General features: G+C 48.1%; 1 protein-coding gene across 1 annotated transcript in view; it reads right to left on the bottom strand.

Annotated features, from left to right (window-relative positions):
* The window catches only part of atxn1a (ataxin 1a), a 59,107-nt gene extending 37,760 nt beyond the window's left edge, over window positions 1–21,347 (bottom strand). The window contains 2 exon segments of the mRNA XM_029166179.3: window positions 4,212–4,365; window positions 21,189–21,347. The gene's annotated coding sequence lies outside the window, so the exon portion shown is untranslated.
* Between the last annotated feature and the right edge of the window lie 5,072 nt (window positions 21,348–26,419).

Here is a 26,419-nt window from a genome sequence, read left to right as displayed (position 1 = left end):
ACGCGATGGTGCCGGCTCCCACTCCTGTCACCTAGCAGCCCTCGTCCTGCACGTCCCCTTCTCTCTCTCATCTTTCCTTCTCGTTCGCTCACTGCACTTACACCAGAGGTGTGATTGCATTAAGCCGTAGAGAGAGGGGGCATCCCCAGGGCCGCGCTAATGCACAGAAGAGAATGTGCAGAGTGTGAAGGAGACCAAGGCTGGGGTTGCAGTCAGGGGCATCCATTACTATAATCATTTTAGCACACTTGAAAAGGTGGCTCCTGTGGAAGGGAGGAAGACAGAAAGACAGGTGGAGAGGAAGAGAGATGGGAGGAGGAAAGAGCCTCTCATGACTGTTAGTAAATCTAAAGCGGAACTTCATTTTTCAACCTTATTACTTTCCCGCACAGGCACCCAGAGCATCCACACAATAACCAAAGACATTCCAGCAGAATATTAGTGTCCCCATAGCGTGTCTGTAATTTCCTTGAGGTATCCTCAGACATGCATTTTAGATGATAGCAATTAACAGGTCCAGTCAAGGCTCGGCAGCAATCACAGCATTTACCATTATTCACTTTTTAGGCGGGACCATAAATCAAGCCTGCTAATTTCACATTGCTTCACCTTCTGTGAATAATATAAAATCCAAACAAGTGCCACACAATAGCAATATGTTTATCCATGCAAACAATGAGGGAATATCTTCCAAAGCGGCAGCAGAGGATGGGAAAAACCCTGAAGGAATAACATCTAATGCAATCAGATCGCTCCGGCCAATTAGTCAGCAGCAGCCTAACAAGAGATGATGTCAGTCATCATCACTCATTGTTTAGTGCTGTAAAGCAGAAGGGAGTCGGGAGCAAAGCAAAAAAAGAGCAGCAGAAGTGGGTCTGAGTTAGAAAGGACAGTGAAATCAATCAGACCAGCGAGCTCTGGTGACAAATGGCCCCCGCAAAGTGGAAATCCACACACGTCTCTGACTGTACTCTCCAAAACAACACGCTTTGAACATGCATTTAAAACAAGTTCACTCTCAAAGACTCAAAAACCCACACATGGTCGTCCTGTGCAGCAGATGCTGTGCAGCACAACGCAGGAAGTCGTAAACTGCACTGACAGACATGCTTTTAGAGGAAGGGCCTGGACCTTCTGATGATCTGCAAACATTCAAACGGGTATCAACTGTGCAGAAGCCATAGAAGCACATAAGACAGAGTAGTTAGCAGTTCAAGACAAAATGCATTTGACTTTAAAGCTCAACTGGCTTTTCATCTTCCTCTCAGTGAGAATCTTTAGTCCTCAACCTCTCCTCTCCAGCTCCTCATCATTCAATCATTTTCACAAACAGGGAGTCGGGACGAACTCTGTGACACTGGGCAAGGTAATTAACTAATTGTCTAGCGCAGTGTGTGTGGAAAGCGTTGGCGTGACGGGTGAAGGCGATGAGATAAAAGAAAGAAGGAAAGATGCGAAGGAGGTATTTGAGTGTAATTGGTTCCTTGTCCGTCTGTGGTCAGTAACCAAACAGACAGAACCCTTCTTTACCAGCTCTCTGATGCTTCTACTAATATAACTCGTGCCCCCCGTCGTCCTGTCTCGGTGAAGTCGGCATCTCAGGTGTGTGTGTGAGTGTGTGTTTCCCTTGCCCTTCAAACCCAATTGAATCCTACTACTGCGGGAGATCAAATAAAGCAGAGCGCAGCTACTACATGAAAACAGAGAAGGGGAAATCCAAGCTCACACACAGGCAGAGGGAGGGAGAAGGGCTGACCTCTCCATTGACTCAGGTTTCCACAGCCTGTCAGGACAGCAAATCTAACTGCCTCCTCGGGCTATTATTCATATCTACACACACACACACACACACACAGCTTTTTGGTTTGAGACTGCCGTCTAATGCCAAACAACGGGCCCTCACTCAGTTTAAGACATTGAGCATTTACTCAATAATATTGTCGTTGCTGGACATCTGAAGGCTTCTGCGAGGCTTTATTACACAAAGCATAGCTGGGTTAATTGGTAATTTGACATCTTGGAGATTAGTGTGAGCCGTTGCTGCAGGCGGCATTGCCTATAACTACGAGCGAGTGGGTGGCAGTCATTTCAGCTTCAAATGAAAACAATAAATCAATCTCTGAAGATTGATTGAATCCATACAGAGCCGTCAGATTTCCCCCTCGACGACGTGCATAAGTTTACTCATTCTTGGCTTAGAAAATATCTCTCGCAGCCTAGTTCCCCAATAATTAAATCAAAGCCACGCATATTTTGTAAATAAGCCCCAGGGATTATCTGCATTTAAAGTCACAGCCGGCCCGGCCCGTAATGCGGAGAACTTTAATGAGTGAATGGGTTTAATGACATGATGTTGTTCTTGCTTTGTGTCGATTGTTGACACTGACGCAGTGAGTTCGGGTTAAAGAGAAGAGGTGCATGTTTGTTCCTTTCATTGGTTACTTATACGTATGTGTGTCCATATTTACTTTCCAGGTAAAACTAAATGAAAAAAGTAAAAAGTGAGAGCTGTTGTTCTTTGCACTGTATCTTCAGGTGTAATTTAAGTCTCCTGACTCACAGCCCTGTTGGGACTACTGTAGCTGCCTGGTAACACAAGCTGACCTGACTCACTGTAAGTCTTGCTAAACACAAACGGCCAATCGGAAGTGATTTGATCAGATTGTGGATCCACATCCTCAACAAGGCAGCCAGACATTCCCGTCCCCGTTCTGTACGGCTGACTGACAGCACGTAGACGGGCACCTATTAAAATCCCTTTTCTGACATGTGCTGATCACCAGGACTTGTCGCCCAGCACTTTGTTTGAGCTTCTCCACTGTCAGCCCTCCATCTGCTCAGTTCTGAGGGTTTTTTTTTTTTTTTTTTGCTCACAAAAAGGCGACTGTCAACAGGCAAATTTCTAAAGAAAGAGGAAGCAGAGAGACGCGGGGACTGGAATGTGTAATTTCCATTCAGCACGACTGATGGGTAAAGAAAGGAGGAGAAGGAGAGAGTGATGGAAAAGAAAGTCGGGAGAGCAGGAATCAACTTAACCACTGAGGGTGCTTCATGTTCAGCATATCTGTCACATCCATGTATTTCACATTTAACCTTTGCTTTACACTCTCTCCTGGACCTGCGCCTTCTTTTACAGCCCCTTACTGCTCCTCTCTAAACTGGTACAATCTCAGTTAATAAACTAATTAGTTCACTCTTCAAAACATGTTTGTGCAGCTTTGAGGCAGGTCCCTAAACTCACTGAAGTAGCCCACAGCAACATCTAATGACGCTGCTGGTGATAAATAACAAACTGCCGAGTTAAAAGCAGGTGAACTGCCACTGGGATGAGACATTTAGTCACACTTGTTACTGCTCCATCAAAATGCATATAAATATCTGGTGCACACTTTGACTGCGTTTGTGCATTATGTCCGGGAAAGAAGAGCAGAGGACTGGACCCAGAGACGGGTTCAATGAGCCCAAAGACTGGGATTGGCTTTCTCACTGTTCTCAGTAAGCCCTTCTATTCATTCAACCCGCCCTCCTATGAGAGAACCCAGCTTCAGCACACAGCTGGCGAGATGGAGATAAAAGACTGACGGAGGAACTTCAATAGATCCGGTGACGGGCGAGGACACAAAACCAAGCGAGAGGGGAGAAGCAGCTCGGTTACACAACCGTGGCGGCTGCGAGAGCAGAGGACGCACGCGGGGCGCAGGCCAGTCCGACGGAAGATAGACTTGTAAAAATATGAGTTAAAAGACATCACAGTGGTCACGGTTCAAAAGCGAAAAAGAGGAAAGAGGTTTATCTTCTTGGCCACAGATGCACAGCTGAGCAGATACTGTTAATGTTACAAAGGTACACAAGGCAACTGCGAACAAAGTGTAGATAATAAGGATCATTATAGGCTGCAAGTGAAATGTAATGAATAATAATGAATATAGACGGCTTCATATTGTGTTATGTTATTAGGGAATAGTTACTATAATTACACTGAGTACAAAGAGTAGGACGCCATGTTCTTATGCATCAGCATTAAATGTTTTTCCTGATTGATAAGTGTTACCATGGCTACCAAATGCCTGCATGGATATTTCCTCCTTAACGCAGCCGTTCGCGCAGCTTCTACGCGAACCCAAGGCTGGACCAGCTCTGCGTGCGATCCGCAAGCCGACCCAAACACTGAACGTGTGAAAGCAGCGTGTTCCATCACGCCTGCGTCCTACCTGGGCCGAGGAGGGACCGCTACTTAGGTTGAGTAGGAGGCGCCTGCCGCTCAGAGTGGAGCCAAAAGCCGGCTGGAGTCGCGGATCTGTCCAGCGACGGGAGGGAGGCGCCGTCTGTCCACGTCTGTCTGTCTGCAGGGGCTGTCACCATTCCCTGCAGAAACACACACACACAGAGCCTTTACGCAAGTGCCCCTCGCTGGATTTTACACGCCGACGCCTCGCAATGTAATATTTCTAGATATGATTATCGGGGTTACAGCTACGGCTCGTTGTAGCTCAATTATCGCTGCATAAAAACAAATTCCACGCTGTGCAATTACAATCACCAGCTTAACCTTCAGCCGAGTGACATTCTGCACAAAGTGATTTGCTTTCAGTTTCCTCAGCGGTTGCAGAGGGGGAAGGAAAAAAAAAAAAAAAAAGGAGCTTAGGAAAAACCGTGAACTTGTTGTGACAGTCAGTCTTCAAAGCAAAAGGAGACAATTCGCAAACAACTCGAGCGTCTAATGGCTCGAACATCATCTCTCGAAATAAGCAAGAGGGAACTAAATCTGCAGCGTGGTGCTACTTGTGATTCGCTCCCGCCACCAACGGCTGCGCCCGCCTCAACCGGTGGACACACTGCGTTCGCGCTGTAAAACTGTGTTCAGATCTGTCTACACGGGCTATTTCCACTCTGCTGCTCTCGTTATCCCTCTCTTAGGAGTATTCAGAACAAACACCCACGCTATTTACATACTGACACCCTATCGGCATGGCAACCACACTTTGTTTATCTACACTAGACACTGGTTTGAGGCGTGTTTCCTCTTTTTTTAGAACTCAAAACATAGTTATTTGGTCTCTTTCATGATGCTCATGAAAACATTCAAGTCACAGTTTCACTTTGACCAAAATTCTCTTAAAACCTAAGAAGTTGTACGCATTGGTTATTTTAAAGACTAAAACAGAAATGAGTAGCTAAATACACACCACGCTTCACTAAAAAGACCTAGTTCATGTTTTCTGGGTAAATACAAGGGCTAAAGTGCCTAATTTCCACACAAGCACTGACAAACACATTTAGTTCTGCGACTCCACGTGCTCTTCTCCTTTACACTAACCGGGAGGCTGTCACCATAGCAACAACAGTATGTCCCAAGGTCATGGGGAGGAGCCAGGCGTTAAGCTGAACCCTCCAAAAAGACCCTTCCACGGCAACACAAAATCAGGTCAGCCGATCATTTGACAGGCCGACCCTGGAGAGTGAAACGGTGCAATTCACCGTCACACATGAGCACGCCCACAGACCAAACCTCTAAACAGCTGCTGGGACACGTGTATGAGCACTGTAAAACTGGATAATTCAGCATGTAAAGTCTCATACTCCAACCGTAAACCACCAGAGATGTCGATCTGTACCTTCATACTGTAACTACAATATGACACAAACAGAGGAGGAAAAAAAACTTGTGTAATAGTTTAATAATACAACACATGAATAAAACTAAATAAATAGTGATGTGTCAGTACAAGTGGCACATGAAGTACCTTCAGTGACCCTTTTAACTTGATAAATCAATATCTGTCCCTGGTCGATTTCACAATAGATATCAATACAGGGGCAGAGCTTTCACCTGGATTCACCTTCACTGATTCATGGAAAGAGGGGGCTCAAATATTGAGAGAAGGTTGACACATACAGTGGGGTGTAGACGCACACACACGCACACACACGCGCGCGCACACACACACACACACACACACACACACACACACACACACACACACACACACACACACACACACACACACACACACACACACACACACACACACACACACACAGTGAGATTCCCTCCTAGTCAGCAGCATGGGATTCAGTTCCCTATCTGCCACACAAGACATGCATAAAGTTGAGCCCTGTGTGTTTCAGTCTGCTTGATGTTCCTTTGTCACACACACACACACACACACACACACACACACACACACACACACACACACACACACACACACACACACACACACACACACACACACACACACACACACACACACACACACACACACACACACACACACACACACACACAAAGTAGTAAGCACAGATGTCAGCAGGGAACACGAAGCCATAGGTGGAGCCTGAGTCTCGGTGCATGTGTGTGTCCCTGACATAATGAGGAGTGGAGCCATATCCGTTGCAAACCTCGCTTGTGTGGGTAATGATTCTGTTACCATCAACAACATCCACACTGCAACTAGACCCAGAGGGAGACAAGTAGCTCAAGTCACTGGGCTGCGTTCTCCAAAACTTTCCTTTTTTATCTATCAGTGCATTTTCTGCACTGAATCATATTTATTGCTTCTATCTGTGATTAAAGCTCTTCTATGTCTTCTCAGGAGGTTAGAGAGGACGCTTGCATTGTGAGCGTGTCTTTCCCTATGCTGCCTTAGTGTCTTTGTATGAAGATGACAAAATAAAATAAAAATCCTGAAATAAAGGGAGTGGACCAAGCGGACCAGAAGGCAACCGGCCTCAGAAGGGAATTCCTCTAAAAATGTACTTTTGTTTGGCTCTGCAAAAGACACACTGCTGCAAAACAAAGCTGTTTATCCGGTTTAAAGTGAGACGTAGAGTGAGTGTGGGCTTCTGAGGACACAGGAAAGTGCAGCGTTGCAAAGTTCTTGGATTGCACTGCAGGCTGCTGGTTCACTGGCCACACAGAACCGGGCCAGCAGCTGAATGGCCACAAACCGGCGGCGCAGCATCGCCAGAGCCTGTGCATGTGAGGGCTACTGCGTGCACGGTGCAGTTATTAATCACTCAGGAACATACTGAAAGAAATATCAACAGCCACTCACTCATTAACCATCACCACTATCAGTGTGGGTCAAAGTTTGGCCCCGTTAAAAGCTGCCCAGCTGTGACTGTCGTGTACATGATGATCCCACGGTTCCTGCTGATAAACACAGACACGTCCCCGGCATCATTCCTGCAGCTCGCGTATATCACGCCCAGCGTAGCAGCGCCAAGCAACCGAGATAACATGCCTAGAAACCCAGGGGCCAGTGGACAGCGACGTCTGAAACACACGGACACACTAACGCAATTTAGATAAGGCGAACAGAGATAAATGGAGATAAAAGCGAACCTGTACGTATGCGTGGACAGCTTTTAGTGCACGCACACAGTGTTGAGACATCGGGAAGCGTCTTTCTGGTTAAAAAGCTTGAAAGGTTTTGGCTAAAACACCCAGCTTACTGTCTTAGGTCTGTGGCTGCCTTAAACTCAGCGATTCCTCATCATGTAGAACGGGATACTAAATGGAGGTGAACATTCCTTGTGTGTACTGGGATTCCTTCTTTGGGGATCTTCCTGCAGCTTGTCCTGCTCCAGCTCGGCATGTTGGTAGATGTATGCGCATACAGCTGTGCACAGGATTATCATCTGTTGATTAACTCGGAATTTAGGTCACATTATCAAGGTTACTACTAGATTTCCACATTAGAACAAAGCTGTTTGGAGACTACCATGTCCTGCAGATGTTACCAAATGCGCTAAAGGTTTTTAAATCACATGTCACATCCTTATCTTTTATTTCTTTCTGCATTTACTCCTCCTCCAACTGGAACTCTCCTGCACGTTTGACTCAATGTGCAGCCTCTGCATGCGTGTCTCGGACGTGCACGTAAGCGGGGTTGACAGGGTCCGCTCACGCTGAACACCAGAGCACAAGCCGACACCTGAGGGAATCGCTCGGCGCCCCTCAGCCGAGCAGAGGGCCTGGTGGCTTGCTAGTCGCGGGGAAGCCGGCTTTGATCGGCCCCTTAAGATCCCAGAACTAGGATAAAGGAAATATGCTGGGAGCAGGGCCTGCAGGGACCGAACACACACGCACGCACACACACACACACGCACACAAGGTTGCAGCTTCAAACGGTGCACACCTACACACACTGTGTCTGTCCACTTACATTCTTCCCCACATTCAGAAGACATATATGCCGCCTACGCATGCATAGTAATATTCTACTGCTTTTGATCCTTTCCCAAGTTTTTCTCTCCCTCTCGCGCACGCACACGTGCACAAACACTTAGGGAAATATTCATCTCCACCATACACGGAATAAATCATCCCTCCACTGCCCTCAAAACAGGAACATAAACAGCATATTCTCATATATCCACAAAAACAACTACATTTAAAAATGACATGCTGAAATGTGAAGGTGAAGATACGTTTGATATAAAAGCAATGTGTACTAGTCAGCATCATCAGATTACCACTGTTCTACCAACATGAGAGCACAAGAACACACGGCGTTTGCTGTAAGAGCAGGTTTCATGAGACCTCATTCATCTCCCTGACATTAACTTTTAGTCTCACTCGGCCCCCGCGATTCTGCTCGCGTCAGAGTCTGCAGCGCGACGGGCCGACCCCGGCCCCTTCCTGTCCGTCATGCTTTTAACAGTGGCAGGAGGCTGTTTGCTTTGCGCGACTGCCTGATCGCCCCAGCGACGCAAACCGAGGGAATATTCAGCAAATTGTGGGGAACTTGGACCCGGCGTCTTCTGTGGAAGTGAAAATAAAGGTGAAACCACTTAAATGTATTTATGGACCAGAAAAATGATGGGAACGGCACAAATATGTCAATTGTTATTAAAGACAAGAAAGAACACTTTTTTTATTCATTTGACTTTTAGACAACAAAGTACAAAGTGAGAGGTCACAGCGAGTGATGCACCAGAACACTGATGCTGTTCAGTAGAGTTTAGTGATAGTAAGTGGGTCAGACGCGGAGGAAAAGGCATCTATCTATTAAGAGAGAGCTAGAGGCAGTTCCTTGAATCTTCTTGACTCGCTTGCTTTTCAATCAATGAGAGAATAATTAACCTCAGAGGACATGGAATATCAAACAAATAAGAAAATTAATTGCATTCTGACGATTCAGGTGACTTGAAGCCCTCAGGCCACGGCCGCCCCTTCAGGCTGTGCTGACTCCAACATGCAGAACAGCAAAAGTTGGGAAAACTGCATAAACAACGTCTTACCAGTTTCCAAAACAGCCTGTTTGACAGAAGTCTGAGGTCAAATGAAGGCAACGTGTCATTAGAAGAACAGGAGCAAACATCCAGTGCACTGTAGGCATGAATATCATTCTACAGACACAGAGTGAGTGGACTTTAGGGAGATAACAGTTATTATGGGACTCGCAGCGCCAGCGTACGTCACGAAGCGCTACGGTTGTGGCAGGCTCCCGCCGGCAGCACAGGTGCTCACATGCACACACCAACCGCACACACGCACATGTACAGACACTTGGCCAGGACACTGCAGGCGCCTCCTCCCAACCCCACTGATGTACCACACCTATGCAGAGAAGCGGACACGCACGCAAAGATCAGGCACTCACACCGGCCCACCAGCTGTCCCTTGAGATCCTGCTACAGGGTCTGAGGACCGAGACGAGACCACGAGGAAGGACGCCAGCAGTGACAGGTGTGTGTGTGTGTGTGTGTGTGTGTGTGTGTGTGTGTGTGTGTGTGTGTGTGTGCCAGGTCATGGCTCACTTCCATCGAGCTGCTCTACCCTTTACTTTAACCCAAATAAAGTCTGGTTCTCTTTGAGTGACCTTGACGGCCAGTGCTGTGTTTATATTTACAGCATGAGCATATGGGTTTGTGATACAGACTAGAACGTCCGCTCAGACGTCCGGCACAGTGACTAGAAAAAGTTAAAAAAAGGCAAATCTCAAATAATCGACGTAGAACGTCACAAGGCTGCAGCTCAGCAGAGATGTGGCTTACGACAGTGATGTAATCTCACGGTGTCATGTCAGCAGCATGACGCATCATAAAACTGCTCCCTCAAAAACTGACGAGCTGTTATATAAGCAAGGTCAGAGGGTCAGCGCGGCTAACGGCCACACCCTGCGTGGCTGTTAGCATTCCACAGCGGCCACGCTGTCCACACGTGACAGGCTGTGACCTCACCTCTCGCCTCAGACGAGAAACCAAGACGTGTGACCGGCATTTTCAGACGAGCGCAGACGTGAGACGAGCAGAGCGACGTCTCCTCTGGACACATAAATCCTGCTGAATATTTAAAAACGACCACTACCGACACACGGTATCGCGACATATTCAATTACACTAAAAACAACACAACGACTCTCTCTGCACCTTTATGTGAGCACTATATTAAAAATACAGTACACATGGGAGACATATGGAGGCCTGCTGCTCTACTATACATAAAAGTGTGTTCTACGCGGGTGCCTGTGGCAGCCGGTTATATTGGGTGTTAGTCACAGGGATGGGCACCGTGGGGCTACAAACTGCTACAAGGTCACACTGAGATTACACTGCTGGAGTGGCTGACAAATAAAACGCACACACACCTTGTGTGAGGTTAATGCCTCCAGGATGGGTCCCAACAGCTACGTCAAAGCCTCCTTGATGCCATAGATCCTTATTATTCCCACAGTGCATGTATATATTTAGCTCCTTACATTTTGTGTTTGCTTCAAGATTTTAGAGAATATTTTTTGTGTACAGTGAATCACTACAACAAAGCCAGTAGCAGCCCACACGCGCACGCACACGCACACACACACACACACACACACACACACACACACACACGAGGTCGTCTTAGCTCAGGGACCTCTGAGTGCAATACCTCATGACACATACGCTACAACACTTTTCACACGCACACACACACGCACACACACACGCACACACACAACAGCCCTAAGTGTCTATACATGATTAAAAAAAAAACTCAAAGTGGGGCAGACACACAGTTCGAGCTCTGTGAAACTTCTCTGTGCAGTTTCTTTCAGCCTACCTACCACAAATACAGTAAATGTACACACACACACACACACACACACACACACACACACACACACACACACACACACACACACACACACACACACACACACACACACACACACACACACACACACACACACACACACACACACACACACACACAGCTGGTTCAATAATTGAGCAATGCCCCAGTGAAGCAGCAGGAGAGCCGAGCGCAGATGAGACAACCACTTACTGGTGCCGACTAGACAAGACAGTGTTTTTAATGCTGGCTCCTCCCTTACACTCATCTCCCTCTAAAATAATGTGTTCCTGTTGCTTTGCACTTGACAAGATGGTGGACATAATTATTTTATAACAGTATTTTCAACACCCCAAACAAACATTAAGCACCCTGCCACGGACTCGGTGGGGCTCCACCAAGCGCTCGAAGAAACACTCGTGTTCCACAAACGATGTTGTCTATTAAACCCACTGTGAAGCGGTGAGTGATATTTTAGGTTTGATATCTTGCTTGAAGTAGTGAACACATACTGCAGCTCAGATTTCTTTCATAGAAAAATATGCAGTAGCACTCGCATCACTGTATTCTGTGCAAGGCCAGGTGTTCAAACTTTTTATCTCAGCTGTTAAGAGATAATTTGGGTATTTGTTCTGTGAACTCAAAAATAGAGAATTCACATTATAGTTTGTATGCAGAGGACTCTAAGGGGCAAAGACATTACCTGGTCAAGTCACAGAAAAAGAGGCAGGAGCAATGGGTTAACGCCTGGGACTCTTCTACGTATTGTGATTTATGATGCTTTAGTACTAATGTAGTACTATGTAAATGTAGTGTATGTCTCTGTAACCTTTTTATAAATTATTTTTTCAAAACACAGAGACCTTTGCATTTTTCTCCGCAGCTACAATTGAAGTGCAGCCCCACTGATTGGACCTCAGGTACAACATAACTCAGAAGGTGGTCAAACATATTTAAACTCCACTCACAGACTGACTCATACGCAGATGGTGAGATCAGGCTGGAATTGTCCCATGACTCACATCCCCCTGGTCTGGGAGAGATGGCTGAATGAACGGTCCTGGGTCCAGCAAAGACAAAGACACGCTGAAATAGCTGCAGTGGTAGGTTAAATAAACATCAGCAATCATGGAAGAATGCAGTTTTTACATGTTAATTTATGTGCCTTAAAAGGGACATTCTTGAAATGAAACCGGTGTAACGCTGTGCTCGGCTGTGGGAACGGGCCGAGGTGAGTCTCAATGAAAACTACGCAGCCTGAGCTGAGTCACATCTGCTCAAAACCTCTCTTTTTATATCTGGCGGAGCTTACGAGCAGAAAATCGTATAAATGAGTACGGGACACAGGCTTACTACTTTTACGAGGCATTATGAAACCGTGCCTCGGTTTTAAAAGATTAGAAGTAAACAACAACAATATAAAACCTTACAAATCTCTCCTCCAAAGCTGGACTAGGAGACGGACCAGTAACAGGGGTTTTGCCATTGGTGGACTCTAATCATGTGTTGCGCTTGGCAAACACACTTAGGATGGAGAAAACCCTCTGCAAGTTCAAATAGAAACCTGCAAATCCAGCAGCTTCTTAGCGGCCTTGTGTAAGGTTTCCGAGAAGCAGATCACAGGGTGTTTGTGGGAGAGGGTGCTGGAGTTTCTCCGCTGTGATCGGAGGGTTTTGGGAGCAACGCTGTTGCAACAGGAATCTTTGAACTCACGGATGTGTCCAGTTTGGGATTGATCATTCTGCAGAAATTGGCCGCGCCGGTTTCGACATCGCCACCAGATAAAACGCCACGAGCGATGGCTTGGATTGAAGCTTGGCAGATAGCCCGCGGGTCGCTGCTGATAGCGGCCAGACGCGTTGCAGGTCAGCGGATCGGACGTGACGCCCAACGCATTTTCATATGCTGGTCTCGGTGACGCAGATGAAAACAATGCAAAGTCTGAACATTTTCCAGCGGTTCTACCAGAATTAGCAGCAATTACAGTCAGATGTGGCGTGGCCCTCTGAAAGCACTTGCTTCCTGCATTCTTCCCTCCCTAAATATAAATCGAGCTTTCCAAAACAACACTGCATAGACAGAAGCCGACGAGGCTGCAGGAAAGCGTGAACCGGCTCAGTTTGTGCGACGCCCACTGCCAAATGTACAGCACAGCCCAACTCCAAAGCAAACACCTGCCTCGTGCTCATGCACAGTGAAATCGCAACCATTTTTCACGCCCAGGTACTAACCACGATGTCGCGTTTTGCCTCGTGGTTCTACATCGCCGCGTTTATCGGCCAACACTCGTGGAATTCAGGCTAATTGGAAAAAAAAACAAAAAAAAAAAACAAGAGTCTTGTGCTCTGGCTGCACAGCCAGGAACAAAGAGGCTCTAGTGACCGAGTTCCTTGATAGTTTTATCTTTGCTCAACGTGCTCAGCAAACTGCACACTGTGTACCCTGAACTATTTCATGTGTTGACTTTGAAGATAATATCTGAAGTAGTATGGATGCTTAAAGAGCCAAAACATCTACGTCACCAAGACCAGTGGAGGGGAACTGATACGGGAGGAAAATCTCCTTCGACTAGAACGAACACAATTCAGAAAACTGTTCCATAACCATTTTTAACATTCCCCTGTTTCTGTATTATGTGCAGATACTTGTATATGTATATACACAGCAAGCAGGTTAGGTTAGTGATGGCGCCGTAGTTGTGACAGGTGTATTTTGCTCAGGTTTGAAACCCTATAAATTTTGCATACTCTTCACGACTGCACCCTTGACCTACATTCTGCCCCGCGCCCGTGCACGGAGGGTCCCCTGCTTCAAGTAAACTCACACGAAGTGGCTCCTGTCTAAAAGGGCTACGCTACAACCACACACCCCTCCCTCCCTCCCTCCTGCAGTAGTCGCATTTAGGTAGCGTGTCCTGTCAGGTTGCACATGCACTCAGCGCTCCACCTCAGGCAGCCACGCTAGAGGTAGCGTGGGGGCAGATCGCCAGCAGAGCTAATGCACATCATGTAGTATTAAACCGAGCTGACTCGGCGCTCACCTTAAAAAGCAAAGCGTTGGACTGAAAATGGAAAGGCGGAGGGGGAGAAAAAAATAACCTTTTTTGCTCAAAAACATTGCCTGTTGGTGGTTTTGAGGCTAATTGGTGGTGAGAGGTTTGATGGCAGGTGGGAAGATCCACTTTTTTTAGGTTAGTGGTTAAAGCAACCGCAGCAGGGACCCATTCAAAGTCTGCCTTGATGTGGGACATTTTTAAGAGATGTGAGATACCGTAGCAACACCTTCACAACACAAAGCCGCAATTGCAGCATGAAAACTCCCGTTTCTGTTTTTTTATCAGGTGGAACACGGCGATGCTTACGGGGCCTGTTACCAGGGGAGAGTACAGACGCAGCGTCAACTACTGACAGTCAAAGTTCATCCTAGGTCTACACAACACCCACACAATACAAGTGAAACAAGACCTGAAACCTGCTCGATGCGATGAGAGCGAGGTAACATTTGCATTGAAACGTTAAAACGAAGGGAGACCTTTCAACAACAGACACACAGTGACAGGACTACAGAGTCATGAGACTCCAGCGTCTACTGCGAAATCTGGCTTCAAGACACGTATTTATTCCACTATGACGATTGGAAACCACCTGATCCTCCACCACTACCTGATGACTTTGTGAAATCTGGCATGTGGGGAGTCTAAATGTTCCTGTAAGAGCCATTATGTGCTTATGGAATGCACCCAGGAACTGTTATTTCGGTACAGGAACGCCTAGTAATTTCCCATTAGGTCAACTTTCTTCTGCGACCACAGGTATTTTCCCCGGGCAAGCCCCAGCGACGGGTGCACACAGCCGCATGAGCACAGCTGCACCAGGCGTGCATGTGTCCGACTATTCCTAGGGCTCCAGGGGTCATCTGGCATTTCTAGTGTTGACGCTCATTTGTACTTGAGCCCGTCAACAAGCGTGAGACTGAGCTGTGAGCGTGCATATCTCCCGCATGAGTGTGTAAGCATTCCTGCAAACGTAGCGCACTACGCGGAACAATGTGGAGTACACATCGGGCTGGTATGACATTTAGCTGCCAGGTTACCGCCCCTGCGCTGACAGCTGATTGCAGATGACGTGGTGGTTGGGCCACAGCGAAACCTCACGTTAACCTGCTTCATCTACACGCTCGCTCTGATGAATGGAGTGAAAACAGCCCGGAGGCGAGACGGAAACACAGACACAAACACACAGTGTACTATACAATACGTGATACTTTGGAGCGAGAGAGCAGGACAGCGCCGAATGTTCCGTCTTATCAGTGCAGCCCTCGACAGAATGAATTCCATTAGACGCTGTGCGTGCTGCCATATTTGTCCTGCACTATGCTTTTGTCACAACACTCCACACAGGAGTGATGCCCGCACCTTAGAAAACGTCTGGGTTATTTATGGTTCCAATTACGTCGCGTCTTCTTGCCAATGTACACAGTGCTGCTGCGTTCAGGAATTGCTTTGGTCCCTGTGAAGCAATAGCAGGAAATTGCGGAATTTGTGGAGATGTAATATTTTTATCGATGCTGTGAAGGTCCTGATGCTGGAACTGGTGATCGACGGATGTGGCTCGTCAGCAGACAGGCGACATCTTGGCTCTAGCGCTCGTCCACAGCTGTGTTTTGGCACACGTGCCTGACTGCCACAGCCAAAGGCCCGTGTTTCTATGGCATGAGCTTACTGCAGCGCCAACGGAAGGACCACAAATTACAGTAAGTCAGTGAGACAGCCAGGAAAACCACAATTACCAAGCAGCCAAAGGGCCAGCTAGCCGAACAGACAGACAGACAGACAGACAGACAGACAGACAGACAGACAGACAGACAGACAGACAGACAGACAGACGAGTCAGCAACCTTTCTCTATTCAAACCACACCGCAGCATTTTTAAAGAGGAAATAGTTTTACTTTCACAGTAAGTGTTTGTGGTTGCACTGACTAGTCTCAGCCCAATCTGCCATCCAGTGCCCACCGGCGTCTGCCACTGACCCAATGACCTGCCTCCAGCGACCTGCATGGATGCAGCTCTGCCCTGGATGAACTGGAGAGCAGGACTTTGGGAGGGGGCACTGTACCCGCAGAAAAAAACGTAGTCATGAGAAGCAGGTTTATGCCAAGAACAACACTGGTGAAGGGTGGGCTTTGGTATTCAAGGGATTGTTTCTATCACTGGCCATTTTCCTGTTATTGAATTCCTCTCTCTCAATGCATATCCTCCTGGCCCCGACGTAAGTCATTGTTGACATTCACCCACCCACCTCGGAGCTGAGGCAGAAGCACCAAAAATAGAGATAAGCAAGGCAGGACAGTGTTTCTACCAACGTACACACATTGACGCACTGGAGGAGTACAAAACTACATGTACCACAGAAAAGAGATGCTTTAAAACTGAAGTGGCCTTCAAAGCTGTGCAGTCATCAGTGAGCGGGTAGGAAATACAATCCTCAGTATAGACACAAAGATGTACAAAAGGCAAAATGAGATGAACAGAGTCAATGCAGCTTGTTTGTGATGTGTCAGTACAGTCTCAGCATCCAAATGTCTGAATTACACCGGTGAGCGTGAAGCACCATTCTAACGGTACTACAGGCGATCCCGTAGGTATAATGCCACTGTTTGGTATTTGTGCTCCCTCACACAGTAGCGTTTACAATCCGTGACCCTAATTCCGGGCAGTCTCCTTTCATCTCTCTTCCCCATCACCGTCTATCTGGCCGGGTCCCACGTTGTCAGCTTATCCTCGTCCCAGGCCCGGAGCTCTGTGGGGAAGAGGAGTCTACAGGAGCGGTGTGGCTGCCAGTCAGTGTCACCTCCCCTCTAATCCTCTACTGCCTCTGATGGGGATAGAGCACAGAACACTGGGCCAGGCTAGGCTAGGAGAGGTTAAGAAAGGAATGCTGGGAGGAACATGACACCACACTATATATTTAAGTAAGCAGATGAGTAGAAATAATATTTACAGAAGGGACTTGGAGAGTGAAGATTCTAGATTCATATCCCCGTCGTCAGCGAGCCGACTAGTGCCGGAACTGCTCTATTACGGGCTAAAGCTGAACAATAAAATTAAATATCCAGGAAACATCATGAAGCACAACTAGATGTCTTACAAAGGCAGCAAGTTAGCTTCTCCTTCATTTACACTGGGCCTCAGAAGACCCGAGCCTAAAACCCTTTACTCCCCGATAGGCCTTGGTTGTAATATGATGAAATATGAATCAAGGCAAAGAGATCAGAGGAGGAGCAGGCTGCAATAACAGCTACACTGTGGTTTACATGAGGTACAGCATTTGATGTATAGCTCACGCTCAGATCGGAGCTTTCTTGGGAGTGTTTAGGAAACAGCTCTAAGGATCATAACTGGTCTGATTAAATGGATACTGGAGGTAAAATCTGGAGCATGAACGCTTGTTTTACCCATACGAGTCACTGGCCTGCATGCAGGTACTGTACCTGTGCTTCCCTACAGACTTCAGTCCTGCCTGGCAGCGACACTGGAAGCCCTGACACAGACAAAGCCGACACACGGCTGAACAAAGTTCCAACGCCAGCTTCCCGTTTCACAGCTATTGAGCCATGCAGCTCATCGACCCACTAGTGTAACGCACGTTTGCCGGGTGGCTTTAGTGCTTTATCTCTCCGTTTCTCCCTCTCTCTCTCTCTCTCATTCAGACACTGGGGCTGCCTCGGCCATTCAGACGATTGGTATCGATCACAGCTCCGCTTCAAAATAAAGAGCGCCCGAAGTCAAACAGAGTCAAAAGACTGCAAATTTGTAGCAATGTGAGAATATTAGAGGGTAATTTTCTCACACACAGACAAGGCGGAAAAGTACTGTAGTAGTAGTAGAACAGTAATGGGTTTGAACTAATAGAACGTCAAGTCATAAAAATCAAAAGTCCAGCCTCCTCATATGACAAATACAAATCTTTCTGTTCAGATGAGAAGTAGCTTCAAGTGCATGCCATGGCCGTGCCAGGATGATCCCCACGACACAGATCGCTAAGCAATAACAGCGCAAACAATCACACGGTGGAATGTTCTTTTACATGAAACACAAAAAAACTCTCATTGATCGCCTTTAAAAGCAGCGCTCGCCGTGTGCCGTGTGCCGTGCGCGAGCGCGTCCCTCCTCTTGTGTGCATGCACGTGCACTCGCTGCACTCATGAATAGGGGAGGATGAAAGGCGAAGCTGAAAAGGTTTGCGCGCACGGCATGGTTCAGCCAGACAGCTCAATCTCTTGATCTGCCCCCACCTCGCTTCACTTAAAAAAAAAAATCATTTTTCTCGCACACTAGCTGTTTTTTCGACCCCGTGCTACATACTTGCGCGTGTTTTTACCCTTTCATGCAGCTTGAGATTTTTGCGTGAAGGTCGATGACCAATCTGGGAAAGCACCAAATCTCACCGGAGAGGGTTCATATTCCATAGTTTGTACGGTGCTGCGTGTCTATTCCAGTGTGTTTGTTTTTATCTGAGACAATGGCAGCCAAATGCACAGGAACATTTTTACTCACCCGTGTGGAGCCCAAATAGCTGTGAAAGGCAGGTTAGGGGGTGTTTGTGTGCAGTTACACTCCACTACGTTTGCCTGCAGAGTGCAACCAGTCAGAGTTATTCTGGAAGCATTTTCAGAGGAAGTACTGCTGTCCGGACCCATCGCTGCACATACATGCCCACACAACTCCTGCCTCAGCCATTGGTCAAGTCAGCAGCTCCTCCCAGCCATTATTCACTCTACCTGTATTTGCAGGTTGAAGCACAGAAGTGTTTCTGTAATTTTTGGTTCATTTAGCTATAAAATCTCCACCCAGTTATTAGCTGAAATCTTACCCCATCTCTCTCGACCACGCACGCTAACACAATTTTCTCGCAAATTCCTAAAGACAAAGAAAACTCTTCAGTGTGAACTAGCAGATGTGTGTATTCGTGCATGGGTCAGTGTGTACATATAGCAAATAACAAATGAGACAAGCTCGGTTAAATGGTTTGTGATTAGGACACATTGGCTTCTAATTGCCTCTCATTACCATTTAAAAGTGAGTGGCAGCTGGAATCAAAGGCTACGGTGGCAACGGTAAAGTGTAAGAGAGAGAGAGACAGAAAGAGTGTGTGTGTGTAACAGCAAGCCTGATTCATGGTGTGTGACCGCACACTAGAGCACTATAGTTGCATTATACTTATGGCAAAACCCCACAAAACAGAAAAACATTGAGACAGACTGAGGAACATCAACAACTCTTCCGTCTACTGAACCAAACACAACTTTCCGTGGTGTTCCCCAGAGATTAACCCTGGGTCCTCTCCACGTTGTTATCTCTGTTCTTCCTGTCTCGACAAACTAAAGCAATCACCATAACCAAGTCGATGCCCCTGTTAGAATAATTCCCTATAATTCCCAGATCCTTCAAAAACTCAAACTTTCTCAAACTTCTCAAATCTAGCTTTTACTTTTTTTACTTTGATGTTGCACTGAGGAGTTCTGTGTCTTCAACACAAGGACACTTCAACATGTGACCAGCAGGACCTAGAAAAGACTGACCCAGCAGTTTGGGAGCAGCTGCTTTACTAATTGAGCCATGGGTGTGTAACACAAATCCCTTCGTCAGTATAAGCACTGATAATATTCTGCTACTTGAAAACAACTGAGATGTGGCAGTGCACCGTGCTGCACAGTAGCGGCTTGTTCACTGAAAAATCACAGGGAGCCAAAGACGTACACAGAAACAACAAATGTAGACAAAAGAACAGTGGATCACCCACATAGTTAGAGTAGGATTACTGAAAGTGATACTCGACTGTAGAACCACATAAAACACAATAGGACACGAACAAAAGGCAACTTCCAGTTTTATTTAACACAGCGACGTACAGTATATGTCTGTGAGACGACCGATTAGCTTCAGCTCTTTTACAGTATAGTACACGCAAATTATCCTGACATTTAAATTAAAAAATGAGCAAAGTATTTAGGTGGAAAGTCTTTTAAATGTATGTGAAGCTGATTTGATGTACAAAACAAATCAAAGCTCGCTGATTAATTAAAAAGCTGCAGGTGGGCAGCACGGGAATTATCTTTCCATGCATTTCCCATGTTAATGCATTCTTTATGTGCTCTGCATACAGGCTCCTGTGCAAATTGCGTATAATTGCGCAGACGCAGCGCAACACTTAATAGTAACGCACTCGGTTTGATTTGGATATTAAATCCATGCTGTGCGCGGAGCCGAGGCTGCCGCTCGGGACGCATAGACAACCCTGAGCGCAACTCTGAGGTGTAAACAGAGTAAAAATAGCCGACGATCACAGGCTTCCCTTCAGTCCCGTTATATAATGGTCCAGCTTGGATGAATGACATCACGGGTAGTCCAGCAATCACAAACCTCGCGTCCTTTCCCACCAGCTGGCGTTGTGAAACCGCGCTGTAGTGAACACGTTACATGCGCAACCGTTTAAGCAATGCCCCAACTCCATTTCCACGAACGCCGGGCGAACTGTGCGGCGCCGAGGCGTTCGCCGCGCCGCCGACAGCACTTCCGCGATGGAGGCGCGCGGGGAACAACGCGAAACGCTCGCCGCGCGCAGTCCCCGGCGGCGGCAGAAGAGTTGGAAAGAGCGCACGCGGGGCTCGAAGCGACGCCGCCGAGCGCCGCGCGCGTCCGCGGGAAACTGCCTGCGAAGACGGAGTGGGGGGGGCAAATGTTCGAACCGAGGTCGAGTGGCGCAGTTGGTGGAAGTACCGAGTCCGCCCGACGCCGAGTCGCGCCGGCGAACGCGCGCCCCGCTCGGTCACACGCCAGACGAGCGTCCGCTCGCCGTCGCGTCGCCAAAACACTACTTTGCGCCGACGCCGCGACGTGACAAGTGCCCCCGTCCGAGCCGCGCGCGTGCCCCCGCCGCCCGGCCACTTTAAAACGGGTCAGGAGTTCGAGGGGAACCTTTTACGCGGCTCTGGAGCCGAACCCGAGCGTCAGCGCCACCCAGCCCAGCTCTTCCAGCCATTTTCTCTCCGCGGCTGCACGGGAGAAAAGTGGTGTCATGGTGCGTAGCGACGACGGGCCGCCGCCGAGCAGCGGCTGCTACTCACTGTACGGCGTCACGGGCTGCTGAGTCGGTGTCTCCGCTTGTTGCCAGGGCTCCCCGGCTCTGCTCCGGCGCTGGCGGTGGAAAGCGTCTCCCCTCCTAACGATGTCTGCAGCGCTCGGCTAATAGCGCTCTGCCCCCCCGCCCCTCCCCTCCCCGTCCAGAGAGAGAGAGAGAGAGAGAGAGAGCTCAGACGTGAAGCGCTCGTAAGTTACTCACGCAAAAATACTAACAGCCGCACAATTACACGATAGCTCCTCGGAAATTACTAGGGCGTGAGAGTACGCGGTTCCTGTGCTATTATTAGTGCAGACGTTCTGGGGTTTGTTGCACACGCTTGAGTCGAAGTAACAGTTTGTTATAGATAAATCACAATTTAAATAATTTATTGATTTAATATACAACACAAAGTGCATCAAAGTTACTTAACTTTACCGTGACTCCTTACACAGACTCATAAAAATCACTCGACGTTATTTTGGCCAGTCACTTTGACCTCCGTGACCTCGCCCAGATTTCCAACACGTCAGCGGGCGCATTTGCCTCCTCGCTGCAGGAGAGTGCAACCCAACACCCGCCGCGAGCCGCGGAGTACACGAGGCTGCGGGGACGTATCCCACTCCCTGCCAGTCACTCAATAAGTGGCCCATTGTCCGGGCCTCCATTGTGGCCTTGTCACATGCACGGCAGACAAAGAGGCAGGGAGGCAGGCTGCACTGTGTGCCAGGAGGCTAGCGTTACATCCATGGCCTGGATGCATAGAAATGAAGGGGCGCCGTATGACTTGATATTTGAACGGAGACGGGCACGAACGGTTTCACTGCGCGATCGATGCCGATATGTAGAGTTTGTGCGCGTTGTGTCGCGTCGCGCGTTAACCCCCGCGGCTCGTGCACCGGGGGCGCCGAGCGCGCGTTCTCACAGGTACACGCCCACGCGCGCGCGGCGCCCCTCCAGGTGGCCACCGTCGCCGTGGGAACGGGCCAGAAGCCGCCATGTGTACGGCAGCTCGCAGCCGCCGTCTGAATCACGGGCTCCACGCGCGGCACCAGGAGAAGAAACATCCCACGGCTGTGCGTGCACAGTGCAGGGTCGCAATGAAGAGCAGATTCTTGGAGGGTTGGGTTTCTCCCTGGAGATGCGCAGTACCTGCCTCCTTCCTAGAAAGGTGTGAACAACACGTCGTCAGGGACAACAAAGCTGCAGGTGTGGCCTGTATGGGAGGAGGCTCCCTGCTGCAACCTGCACACTGTACCTGCATGGGATTAAATGACTCACACCTTTTAGGCCAAAAAGAAACACATATATAATTCAACCTAAAGGCAAACGTCCACTTAACGGATGTGTGCACAAAAACAAAGGGAGCTGATTCTACACGTGGGGATTGATGAATAAATGACACACTGAACTTAAAACATGCACTAAACTACATGAATAATTGACCAGCAGCAGCCTTCGGAAACAGCTCTTAAGGGACTTTTAAAGATATTAATGGTCATGCTCATCCCGTCTTTATTGGGCATCAGAATAACACAGCGTCTGTAGCGCGTGGCTCCTAACGTGGCGCGTTCTCAACCCTGAGCCAGAGTTCATCGGTTTGTGTGCGAGTCCTATTTACCTGCTCGGAGCAGGCCGCCGCGCCGGCACGTCGGCCCTTCACATTCTCGGCAGGATCCAATAAAGACTTTCACGGTGAAAGAGGGATCGCTCTCATTCTGTGCGCTCTGAAAGCAGGTGTCACTTCAGATTTCAAGGATACAGTGTCTGCTGAAGTTCCCTATTCACCGCGAGGACGGAGCGTTTCACAGCTGCTTGCCGCGCCCCCTATCGGCCGAACGCGGTAGCACCCAAAGCCAATCTGACCCAGTGATGAGTGAAGTGCTTTTTATATATATTTTTTATTTTTATGTTTTTATATGCAACAGTCGCTTTTGCTTATAAAATTAAATAGATGCAGACACAGTTTCATTAATTTTGCATTTAATATGTTCACATTCAAAATTAGAAATACAGTACTTATTCTTATTCAGTGCTTCCCTAACATTAATAATAATACTATTAATACTCTTTTTTCTAATATAGAAGTTCTGGAATATCTAAGTTGTTACTTGCCATCGTTTTCACACCACCTCTCTAACAACTAAATTACACAGGCTTAAAGTTGCCCTGGCAAGTGTAATCCTGCAGAACACCCGTTCTCACACACCTTCCACGAGCTGCAGCGTGAAGCCGGGAGGATTAGGATGCACCGCGGGTTGCCTTAACAGCAGCCGGGGAGCAACGCTGGCCAGGCCGGCCGGGTTTAGTGGGATCTTAAAGAAATCTGGGCCTAATTAGAAGGGAGACGCGTAGGTTCTAGTTGCGCGCATGCACAGACATGCGTTGGAGCTCTGCGGCCGTCCAGACACAGCGGATTCTGCACATGCACTGACGCAAACAAATCTGACATTTCAGCGTTGCCATGAGAATTGAAGCAGATCAGAAATGACATTACATGTTGCTTTTGATGGAGCCAAACGAACAGTGGAGCGAATGGCACTGAGTGTGTGTGTGTGTTTACTTTCTGACACACAAAAAACGTCCTGTATTCTCCGCTGCTGTTATATCATTATCTCCCTCTATTCAAACTACAGTTCGCATTGGTGGTAATTTGTTATCCCACTTTCACCCTTATTGTTATGCATTGTGCATAAGGCGCCGCTGTTTAAACGCGATGTCTCTGTGTTCAGCCCTCTATCCTCCAAACGAAAACACCAGCCCCTCATGTATTATGAATGAGTATAGTTCCTCAGCCATCTTAATAAGGCCTGAAAAAGTGTGCGTTATGCCTGAGCCGCTCTCCTTCCACTAAGCAGTGACTTTAATTATTGACCAGTCGTGGGAGGCTCCAACACACAAACACAGCCACAAACGGCGATGAGTGATATTAGGATGGGACACAGTCACCAACTTTGAGGTCAGGGAGGAGTCAGCTGGATAATGGATGAGGATAAAAGACATCTATACGCAAGTGCTGCTCCGCATTCGCACTTCTTGCATTCGTGACGGGTATTAGACACATAAACAGCCGACGAGTCAAAGCAGTGGAGGGGTTCGTGCTTTGAGGGTGGTTCCAGCAGCCGGACAGGAGGTCAGCAGGCAGGTGTACGGCCCGACTCACCACAATGCATCGCGGTCATGGGTCAGTACGTGACGGTCACGTCTGTGGGCACGGTGGCGCTGGCGGCTGCCGCCGAGCGAGAGCAAAGCGCCAGAGGTCCTCGAGCTTCCATTCCTTGTGAACCGAGGTTAAGTTTGGGGATTTGCTCCGCTCTCAGAGACATAAACTCTACTTCGCTTCAGGCAAACACTGCAGATCTTATCCTCGAGTGGTGCTTCAGAAAGCAGCGTTTGCGCCAGGGTCAGTACGAGAACCTCACTTTTAACTGAACTGGGGTCAGTTCAGTCCATTCAAGTTTTGAGGCATCCAACAAACTCAGGAGATGTCTCACTATCTTATCCCATCGGACACGAAGCTGTGTCACGTTTGTCCACGTCGTCTAGACACTTGCGTTCACAAAGGCCTTTAAAAAAAAACCCTCAATCAATAAAGTCGCCCGCTCATCAACACTCTGCCTCCCTCGCTGCTCGGCCACCAGAGGCCTGATAACATTATGCCTGTACAAACACTACAACAACATCAATTAATCTTTACCACGCTGTCTCCCTGTGTCGTAAGTGTGTGTGTGTGTGTGTGTGTGTGTGTGTGTGTGTGTGTGTGTGTGTGTGTGTGTGCGTGTGTGCGTGTGCGTGTGTGCGTGCGTGTGTGTGTGTGTGCGTGTGTGTGCGTGTGTGTGTGTGTGTGTGTGTGTGTGTGTGTGTGTGTGCGTGCGTGTGTGTGTGTGTGTGTGTGTGCGTGTGTGCGTGCGTGTGTGTGTGTGCGTGTGTGTGCGTGTGTGTCTGTGTTTGTCTGTGTGTGTGTGTCTGTGTGTCTATGTGTGCGTGCGTGCGTGCGTGTGTGTGTGTGTGTGTGCATGCGTGCGTGCGTGCGTGCGTGTGTTTGTGTGTGTGTGTGCGTGTGTGCGTGCGTGTGTGTGTGTGTGTGTGTGTGCGTGCGTGTGTGTGCGTGTGTGTCTGTGTTTGTCTGTGTGTGTGTGTGTCTGTGTGTCTATGTGTGCGTGCGTGCGTGCGTACGTGTGCGTGCGTGTGTGCGTGCGTGTGTGTGTGTGCGTGTGTGTGTGTGTGTGTGGGTCGCTGGGTGTCCTCTGGCTGCTTGTTTACGCCGGGTGTCAGGGAGCCTCTTGGCGTCGTAATCACTTCCCAGCGATGTGAAAGCTCACGCTCAGCGGTTCGCCTGAGTCACGTCGCCGCGCCGCGCTCCCCCGAGGCCGTGGTTAATAATTTACATACGACATACGTCTTTATGTCGGCTCCTGCCATATACCGAGATTTATGAGGGAGATTAACGCTGTACCATGGTCTGATATAGAAATAACTAGATGAGGGTGTGAGGTTCGTATTTTTACGTACCATTTTAAACGTGGGAACTTATCAATGTGATGATTTCACCTGTGGAAGAAAGAATTCATAGAATAAACTATAACCATGTCTTCCTATGACGATGCTAAGTTATTAATACACACTGTGTGTACTATGTCTGTAGCTCAGTAATCATAAAGAATCCCAGAACTTGTTAAAGTGAACAAACACCAGAAGGGTTCAAAGACGAGCGGTGCCGCGTTTTCAGGCTGCGCTCGTCTTCCTACTGAGACAGCCTTTGTCTCTATTTTTAGACCCTTCCTTCTTCATTTCTGAGTTCTGTGGATTTTCAATTATGCCCAGTCTTTTAAGTACACAGCACAAGCTGGCGTTACGTAAGCCTGACGACGGAGCAGCACCTGGCTTTGAGTAAATACAAGACGTGGGGGCAGTCCTTGTGTACAGACGCCCTGAGCCGCACAGTGGGAATAAGGAGAATATCTTTATAGGTTCATACCTGAAGGTAAACAACTGATTGTGAAATGATTGAATGTGCATTATAAAGCAAAACAACACCCAGCCAACGGTCCAGATTATGACCCATAACGGACGAGGCACCTCAGACTCCCCTCACAGCCGCAGAAACACACTTGTAGATTCTGTAATTTATCTGCTGCACATCAGGAGATCAGGAGCAGCACAGACGCTCAGCCACGTCCACTGCTGCAGCTAAGAATAGCGTGGTCAGTCTGAGCCTGATGCTGAACGCTGATCTAA

Source organism: Betta splendens, chromosome 11, assembly GCF_900634795.4.
Source record: "Betta splendens chromosome 11, fBetSpl5.4, whole genome shotgun sequence".
In the NCBI taxonomy this organism is placed as follows: Eukaryota; Metazoa; Chordata; class Actinopteri; order Anabantiformes; family Osphronemidae; genus Betta; species Betta splendens.
Note: the sequence above shows the minus strand (reverse complement) of the source record. Positions and strands in the feature narration are given on the sequence as shown.